A 10,283-nucleotide genomic window follows, 5' to 3' on the forward strand; every position below is an offset into this window, starting at 1 on the left:
GCAGGACGTATGGTTTTACCTCCATCAAGAGGGCCCGAACCCGGGTAAAACATCGTGTCCCCTGCCTCATGTTACCATCTGCCTTAGACGCACAGTTCGGGACCCCCTACCCAAGATCCGCCGGTTTTGACACCGACAGTGGTCCATTTGGCATTCGAGAAATAAGTGGCTCCACGAAAAGGTCAAGTCTGAACCGATGGTGTCTATAAAAATGATCAAAGAAACTCTTTCCATCCTAGGGATACCAAATGAGCAAGCCTTGATCTTGCCTGGGCATGGATGGCGCCCCCTGATGATGTATTTACAAAGATCAACACTGATGCGACTGTGAACAACGAGCATGGCAAGGCCGGGGCGGGCGGGGTGGCTCGATCATCATCTACACTGAAAGGTGCTTGGTGTAAACCTGATGACGGTGTAACGAATCTGCTAATAGCTGAAGCTCTAGCTCTCAAAGATGGTGTATGTTTTGCAAATCTCAGAGGATTCCGAGAAGTAGTCATGGAGGTGGATTTCCTTGAGGTCATGAACCTCTGGAACCCTCGCTACCACACTCGTTCTGTGATGGCACCGCTTCTACTAGAAACAGGGGATTTATCTGCTAGTTTTATCTCCTTTTCTATTCAGCATGTGTCTAGATAATCCAACTTTTCGGCGCACCTCTGTGCTAAACGAGGTTGCTCTTTGTTAGTTACCGAGAGTTGGATGGACACCGAACCTCCTTTCCTAGTTAGTAGCCTCATGGCTGATTGTGCTAGGTGTGCTTTTGTTGAATAAAGTTCCCCAAGTTCCACGCAAAAAAAACAAGCGGTGATAAATATCATATAGCAATTCAATATTGTGAGTGGTAATCGTCCTTTGTATTCCTGTGGCCGCCCAAATCTCCCCTAGTTGGTATACTGACATGCAACTGGGAAATCTTTACCGTTTCTCTCTTATCTTTCCATCCTTTTCAATTTTTAGTTTTGAGGGGAATAAATTGCAAAAACCCACTACAATTGGGGACCCTAATTCATAAAACCATCACCATTCGTTCTTTTTCTTTCAAAAAACCAAAAACATTGTGCTGACAGTTTTCAAAAACCACTGATTGCACGTATAAGCACTTGCTAACGCTAAAACTAACATATAGGTCCCACCATAAGTGATGATGTGGCAACTAAACTAACGGTGTTTGACTAACCGTCAAAATAGACGTGGGACCCCCATGTCAGTGTGATATCTCACCTATGATAAATAAACACATCTATGTGTCCTCCTCCTCTCGATCCACTGTGCACATAGTGTGCACAACTGCCGCCGCCGCCCCTATCTGGTAGGATCCCTCATCAAACCGCTGGTCGCCGCCGGTAAGCCAAGCCATCGCCCCTCCCCCTTATTTCTCCTCCATCTTCTCTTCTACCTTGTTGCCTCGTCTTGGCCGCGTCATGCACACTGCCGCGGGTCTCCTCTGAGCCGCCCGAGAGCACTGCCTCGCCACTGATTGTAGCCAGCATAGCCACCGCCGATTAGCCGCTGCCAGACTATGTTCCTAAGTTCATCTTTTCACGCTAGTATCCCTCGCCGATGGGTTCAAGCAAGGACACCCGGAGATGGATGAATCGAGTCTTTCTCTGCCTCTTGCACCGATCGCTCCTCGCCCTTGATTCGCCGTCTACAAGCCTTCCCCGAGCCCACTAAGCTCCCCAACTGCATCGAGTATGCTCCTCTTGATTTCTCCCCATCTCTCCTGCTCTATTTCACACTATAATGCCATCCCCCGCGAGCTCCGAGCACGGTCGCCACCATGGCCGACGAACTCAAGTAGTTCGTGCTCCCCTGCCTAGTCTAGTAGCAAGCGGTGAATCCCCGTCATAGTCTTCTCCCGACGACCCCTGCAGTCCGGCACCACCCACCGTGGTCTGCTCCTGACGCCCTCGTGCACTCTTGCGAAGGCCGCTTCACCACCCCGAGTTCGGCACAGGACCTCCTGGGCCTATCCTCCATCCGTGTTTGGCTTGTGCCCGAGAGCCATGGCAGGCGGCCGAGCATGATGTTGTGTGGAGCAAAAGCTGGTGGTGCTGGGAGGCTCATTAGCCGGCAGCTTGCCTGGCTGGAGCCGCGGGCCCCCACGCGTGTACAGAGGCGCGAAAGCGCATGGAGAAAATTAACAAGGAGACGAGTGATGTTTGCTTGAACTACGTCGGTATTTTCCCAAAGAGGAAGGGATGATGCAGCACAACAATGGTAGGTATTTCCCTAAGTGATGAGACCAAGGTTATCAAACCAGTAGGAGAACCACGCAACACCACGTAAACAGTTCCTACACACAAAGAACAAATACTTGCAACCCGACGTAAGAGAGGGGTTATCAATCCCTCACGGGTAAAAAGATAGGTAAAATTGTAGTAGATTGGATAAATAGATCTCGCAGGAACGCGAGATTCAATAAATAAATAAAAATTACAGCAATGTATTTTTGGGTTTTTGGAAATATAGATCTGAAAATAAAAGCAAATGAAAATAGATCTTGAAGGCAAATATAATAAAGAAGAGACCCGGGAGCTGTAGATTTCACTAGTGGCTTCTCTCGAGAAAAATAGCATACGGCGGGTAAACAAATTACTATTGGGCAATTGATAGAACTTCAAATAATCATGACGATATCCAGGCAATGATCATTATATAGGCATCACGTCCAAGATTAGTAGACCGAGTCCTGCCTGCATCTACTACTATTACTCCACACATCGATCGCTATCCAGCATGCATCTAGTGTATTAAGTTCACGGAGAAACAGAGTAATGCAATAAGAATGATGACATGATGTAAACAAGATCTATTTATGTAGAAATAAACCCATATTGTTATCCTTAATGGCAACGATACATACGTGTCGGTTCCCCTTCTGTCACTGGGATCAAACACTGTAAGATCAAACCCATCACAAAGCACCTCTTCCCATGGCAAGAAAAATCGATCTAGTCGGCCAAGCTAAACCAAAGATTCGAAGAAGAAATACAAGGCTATAAGCAATCGTGCATATAAGAGATCAAAAGACTCAAATAACTTTCATGGATAAAAACATAGATCTGATCATAAACTCAAAGTTCATCGGATCCCAACAAACACACCACAAAAAGAGTTACATAAAATAGATTCCCAAGTGACCATTCTATTGAGAATCAAAAGAGAGAGATGAAGCCATCTAGCTACTAACTACGGACCCGTAGGTCTACAATTAACTACTCATGCATCATTGGAGAGGCACCAATGAGGATGATGAACCCCTTCGTGATGGTGTTTAGATTGCATCTGGTGGTTCTGGAACTTGCGACGGCTGGAATTGATTTTCGTCGACTCCCCTAGGGTTTCTGGAATATTGGGGTATTTATAGAGCAAAGAGGCAGTGCGGGAGGCAGCTGAGGTGGTCACAACCCACCAGGGCGCGCCTGGGCCCCCAGGCGCCCCCAGGTGGGTTGTGCTCCCCTCGGAGCCCCCCTTTGGTACTTCTTTGGCCCAACATGGTCCAGAAAAAAATCACCAAAAAGTTTTGCTGCATTTGAACTCCGTTTGGTATTGATTTCCTGCGAAGTAAAAAACAAGCAAAAAAACATCAACTGGCACTGGGCACTATGTCAATAGGTTAGTCCCAAAAAATGATATAAAGTTGCTATAAATGATTGTAAAACATTGATGAATGATAATATAACAGCATGGAACAATAAAAAATTATAGATACATTGAAGCTGTATCAACGGGGTTGAGTAGTTGCGTCGTCTTTCCTCCACCACGTGGACCTGTCGTTGGGGTCCACTCGTCAGGTTTTCACTTAAATGGTTTTAATCGAGCGATCAGCATTTTCTGAAAACGGTCAACACAATGTTGGTGGTATTCTGAAAAAAATCGAATGGTGGCGGTTTTGTGAATTAGGGTCCCCAATTGTGGTGTTATTTTTTGCAATTTACTCCTTCGAGTGTGGATTTGAGATTTCATTTATACCCGGGAAAAAGACATTGAACAAAATTCACCAAAACTGAAAGGAAGATGAACCTGCATCCAAAGAATCCTATGTTTGCAGACAGGCCTGATGGATGGGCGGATTTCAGAATGTGATGTTTTGTTTCATCAATCAATCTGCAAAAAATACCGAGCATGTATGTACCTTGAATTTCTCTGTGTTTCTAAAGAAGAAAGATAACAAGCGTGTACTCTGAATGTGTCTGCTTTCCTAATGACCAAAGATAACAAGTATGTACTCTGAATGTCTGTGTATTGTTTCATTATGAGTTTGTTATAGTTTGTAGAGTTTCAGATGAAAGTTTCCCCGGAGAAGAAAGACTAATCCTGATTTCTTCCGTGACATTGTCTTGATGAAGCATCTGTGAACTGCTCCCAACCTTTCTTGGGATGTGAGTTGGTTTGGTGTCCCCTCAATACTCAAAAAAAATGAAAACTATTTAGCAAGATATAACCCCCGGACATGTCAATTCTACCGCAGCATACAAGTGTACCACTAAAAGGGATAAATTCATAGCGCAGTCTCAGATGGTCAACTTTGGGTCTACAATGCTATTTTAAAGAGAATATATTAACATCGCAAACATATTAATTACACCCAACCTCTGCACCAACGAGATATCGAAAGACATTCAGGATGCACACAACCAAGAACAAAATAAAGAAGAGATAATATATAACAAAGACCCCGTTGCAGTGATAAAACACTCGCAACAACAACACTATAACCACCACCAAAGAAATCACTCAGACCGCAAAAGAGATTCTCCGTAAGCGGCGCCTCCAAGAAGGAAATAGTGAACAAGCATTATCGTCTCCCGATCAAGGATCTTGAGTTTTCACCATGAAGAAAGTCTGAGATCGCAAAACAATGCCTTCAGGAAGGCCATTGCCAGGTACAACCAATGGAACCCAGGCCTTGGGCTTTCACCCTGGAAATCGTGGCTCGATACTCAAGAAGCACCACCAGAAATGCTTTCCACCTGTGTTGTCGCCCCCTCCTACCAAGGCCACTGCTGCAAGTACTCGACACCCGACACACAGGAACAACCTGTGCCACAAGTCTTCATCGTAACTAAAACTCCTCTCAGCCATTACAAGGCTACAATGCTAAATAGAAAAGGATCCACAATGTGCAACCAAGCTAGACTAAGCTAATAAAATCAAATACCAGAATTTTTTTATTGTTGCAACTACAAAAATAACGTGAAGCACAACTAAATAGAACAAAAAATAACATAGTTTTCTAATCAAGATTCAATTGCATAAAGTAATTTCAATTGGTGTGCACGAATAAGAGCTAAGGAACAATAGATGTTTCGTCCCGATGAGATAAAAGGCTTACCTGTTAGCGCATTATTGAGCATAAGAATACCCTGCAAGATACAACTTATTTTGCGAGTTAGTGAACACTTCTCCAAAAGAAAGTTAAAAGACAACTTATGGTGCGCTATTGGGAAATGAGGAATCAACAGTAATATGAGCAAATATGGCCATAGGCTGTAGCAGGCATTGTTTTCTATATGTCTTAATTCTCATGAAGCTATCTTGTTTCAGGTTCATTATCGCCTCCATGCCTATCCAAAGTAGATTCTTATTGTTAGAACAAAATATAGTGTAGCAAACCAATTGCTTCTGGAACATCCTATATGAGATAAATGGTAAGAAATTTTAAAATTGCTTAATTCAATTGATAATTATAGTGACATGTTGACATGGATTTGGCCAAAACTAGAATAAAGAAGAGGGTGACAATTAATCAAATTTACAAAAAACTATTTTTGTGTACTTCTAGAGTGAAGGCACATGATTTGGGGGACTTGATACTTGATAGATATCCTCTCTGCAATACGACCGCAAGATTGCCTAAGCCCTTTGGGGTTGTAACATGTGAAAAGATACACACCCTTTCATGGTATATTAGTGCATACTGATCCTCAGAGTGGAATGGGTGTGAATATGAAGGAAACCAAGAACGTAAACTTGTTATTTGTGTGTGTATATGATTTACTCTTAACGTTTTATCAAACCATTTTACCTCACAACCCATCTTTCCAAATTCCCGTGGGATGGTATAGTACACCCAAGATCTTTATACTGCTCTTTAAATATGTTTTGAAAGGTGGAAGGAATTTTGACCCCCTCTGAAAAAGACAACTCCATGACCTGGCCCGGACTATGGTATGGATACTAAAAAGTAGACAATCTGCAACATGAAATGGTGAAACAAATGTTATAAATAAAATCTAAAATTTTGCAAGAAATAGTACTTGTGGTGTCTTGCGCACTTTTATCATTAAGCAAACACCAGTAACTATTACGTGAGGCTAAGAACCCTACAATAACAGACACAAATAATGGAAAGAACATTTTAATACTTCTGCTTCGTTACATCCCCAAAAAACACATCAACGGAGAAGATCTGTCCATACTCCTTCATAATAAAGGGTAGGATGGTCTTTTTTCAAAGTGTGTTGTGCGTGCCGAGTGCGATACACAACATATGCACGTACCTCCTTGGGCCAGCCCATTTTACACATTTCTTCTTCTGTAGATGAGATTCGAATCGAGCCTAGCACCTGTGTTTAGTACAACTGCGGTAACCAACTGGACTAGTTTCTTGTTGTCTCTAGTTACCTTCCTTTTTATTCTTCAAATATAACACTAACCAACGCGAGCCAGTTTTTTTCGTTTCTGTTTGCCTGCTTTTTCTTCCTTTTTATCTTTCTCTTCTATTTTCTTTTTCTTTCTTTTTTCAAAATTTGTGAACTATTTTAAAATCATGATTTTTTTCTTATATATGTGAACTTTTCAAATTCGTGAACATTTCCTTAAATCCGTGAACTTTGTTTTCAATTCCCTGAACGTTTTTCAAATCCATGAACTTTATTCAACTTTTAAAAACTTTTTTACAGCCCGTGTTTTTTTAAAACTAATGAACTTTTTTCAAATCTGTGAACGCTTGGACCGGCCCAACACGTGACCGACGGGAGCGATGCGGTCCCCTTGTTGGGCCAAGTCCTAAGCTTTTTTCTATTTTTTCTTTTTTCTATTTCATTTTACTCATTTTCTATTTCAAAAACTGTTCTGGAATTCAAAAATGTGTGCCTTTTCAGATTTTTTATTACAAATTTAATAAATGTTTTGGAATTGAAAAATGTGTTCATATATGAGGCATCCATGTCAGGTTCACATATTGTTTTGGAGGAGACATTTTGTAGAGAAAAGGGGGCATATGCCCCCCCGGTTTTCCATCTATCTATCTTTTATTCTCCGCTGGAATCGTTAATTATTGTGCAGGTTTATAAGTCAAGATGAGTGGGGAGGCCCTTGGACATCACTAGGTTTTCTAATTACGATGAACTTCGAAAAGAATTGGGTCGGTTATTCAGCATTAGGGGACAGTTGGACGACCCTGATAGATCACTCGCCCTTCCATCACTTGCATATCTCACTTTGCTTGCCTCACTTTGTTAGCATTGGCCTCTGACCCGCGATGCCCCTTTACAATGACGGAGCTATGTACAGTTCAAAGCTGGCCACCGCTCCAAGCCTTGCAAAGGTCATTGAAGAACAAGAAGAAATATGGGCTCAAATTAAGTAAGGTGACAAATCAGATACAATTGTTTCATGTACTCGTCCTATTCCTCTGTCCAGGCCCGTTTGAATGACGGCAGCGTCGTGCGGTTCCTAAGAGGAGGTCATTGTCGCTGGACCACATGCGTCTCCGCTATGACGGCTGGAGCACCACGGCGGGCAGGCGCAAGGGTTGTCTACGCCATGACAAAGGTGGGGAAAGACATGTCGAAGCCCAAAACGAGGAATTCCATGTCATGGTATACACGCTCGATGGAGAGCGAGTCGATTGGCATTTCGAGGGGTGACACGAGAGGCGACCATGAAGGTATATGGGACGGTGCACTGCAAGGAAGGCTAGATCGACATGTCTCCATGGTAGACCTCAAAGTTTAGCGCCCTGGCTGCCAACTGTTGGAAATATGCCCTAGACGCAATAATAAAAGGATTATTATTATATTTCCTTGTTCATGATAATTGTCTTTTATTCATGCTATAATTGTGTTATCCGGAAATCGTAATACATCTGTGAATACATAGACACCAACATGTCCCTAGTAAGCCTCTAGTTGACTAGCTCGTTGATCAACAGATAGTCATGGTTTCCTGACTATGGACATTGGATGTCATTGATAACGAGATCACATCATTAGGAGAATGATGTGATGGACAAGACCCAATCCTAAAGATAGCACAAGATCGTATAGTTCGTTTGCTAGAGTTTTTCCAATGTCAAGTATATTTTCCTTAGACCATGAGATCGTGTAACTCCCAGATACCGTAGGAGTGCTTTGGATGTACCAAACGTCACAACGTAACTGGGTGACTATAAAGGTATACTACAGGTATCTCCGAAAGTGTCTGTTGGGTTGACACGGATCAAGACTGGGATTTGTCACTCCGTATGACGGAGAGGTATCTCTGGGCCCACTCGGTAATGCATCATCACAATGAGCTCAAAGTGACCAAGTGTCTGGTCACGGGATCATGCATTACGGTACGAGCAAAGTGACTTGCCGGTGACGAGATTAAACGAGGTATTTGGATACCGACGATCGAATCTCGGGCAAGTAACGTACCGATTGACAAAGGGAATTGTATACGGGGTTGCTTGAATCCTCGACATCGTGGTTCATCAGATGAGATCATCGAGGAGCATGTGGGAGCCAACATGGGTATCCAGATCCCGCTGTTGGTTATTGACCGAGAGCCGTCTCGGTCATGTCTACATGTCTCCCGAACCCGTAGGGTCTACACACTTAAGGTTCGGTGACGCTAGGGTTGTAGAGATATGAATATGCAGTAACCCGAAAGTTGTTCGGAGTCCCAGATGGGATCCCGGACGTCACGAGGAGTTCCGGAATGGTCCGGAGGTGAAGAATTTTATATAGGGAGTGCAGTTTCGGCCATCGGGAGAGTTTCAGGGGTCACCGGTATTGTACCGGGACCACCGGAAGGGTCCCGAGGGTCCACCGGGTGGGGCCACCCATCCCGAAGGGTCCCATGGGCTAAAGTGGGGAGGGGAACCAGCCCATAGTGGGCTGGTGTGCCCCCCTTGGCCCACCCCATGCGCCTAGGGTTGGGAACCCTAGGGTGGGGGGGGGGCGCCCCACCTGGCTTGGGGGACACTCCACCCCTTGGCCGCCGCCCCCCTAGGAGATCCCATCTCCTAGGGCCGGCGCGCCCCTAGGGGGCCTATATAAAGGGGGGGAGGGAGGGGAAGCCGTACCCTTGAGTCTTGGCGCCTCCCTCTCCCCTGCTACACCTCTCCCTCTCGCAGAAGAATGGCGAAGCCCTGCTGCTGTGACTGCTGCATCCACCAGCACGCCGTCGTGCTGATGGATCTTCATCAACCTCTCCTTCCCCCTTGCTGGATCAAGAAGGAGGAGACGTCACGCTGACCGTACGTGTGTTGAACGCGGAGGTGCCGTCCGTTCGACGCTAGGATCTCCGGTGATTTGGATCACGTTGAGTACGACTTCCTCATCCCCGTTCTTTGAACGCTTCCGCGCATGATCTACAAAGGTATGTAGATGCAATCCGATCAATCGTTGCTAGATGAACTCATAGATGGATCTTGGTGAAACCGTAGGAAATTTTTTGTTTTCTGCAACGTTCGCCAACAGTGGCATTATGAGCTAGGTCTATGCGTAGTTCTCTTTGCACGAGTAGAACACAATTTGTTGTGGGTGTAGATGTTGTCAACTTTCTTGCTGCTACTAGTCTTATTTTGCTTCAGCGGTATTGTGGGATGAAGCGGCCCGGACCAACCTTACACGTACGCTTACGTGAGACCGGTTCCACCGACTAACATGCACTAGTTGCATAAGGTGGCTGGCGGGTGTCTGTCTCTCCCACTTTAGTTGGAGCGGATTCGATGAAAAGGGTCCTTATGAAGGGTAAATAGAAGTTGACAAATCACGTTGTGGCTTTCACGTAGGTAAGAAAACGTTCTTGCTAGAACCCTATTGCAGCCACGTAAAACTTGCAACAACAATTACAGGACGTCTAACTTGTTTTTGCAGCAAGTGTTTTGTGATGTGATATGGCCAAAGTTGTGATGAATGATGAATGATATATATGTGATGTATGAGATGTTCATGCTATTGTAATAGGAATCACGACTTGCATGTCGATGAGTATGACAACCGGCAGGAGCCATAGGAGTTGTCTTTATTTTTGTATGACCTGCGTGTCATTGAGAAATG

Source organism: Triticum aestivum, chromosome 2A (genome assembly GCF_018294505.1).
Source record: "Triticum aestivum cultivar Chinese Spring chromosome 2A, IWGSC CS RefSeq v2.1, whole genome shotgun sequence".
NCBI classification, from domain to species: Eukaryota; Viridiplantae; Streptophyta; class Magnoliopsida; order Poales; family Poaceae; genus Triticum; species Triticum aestivum.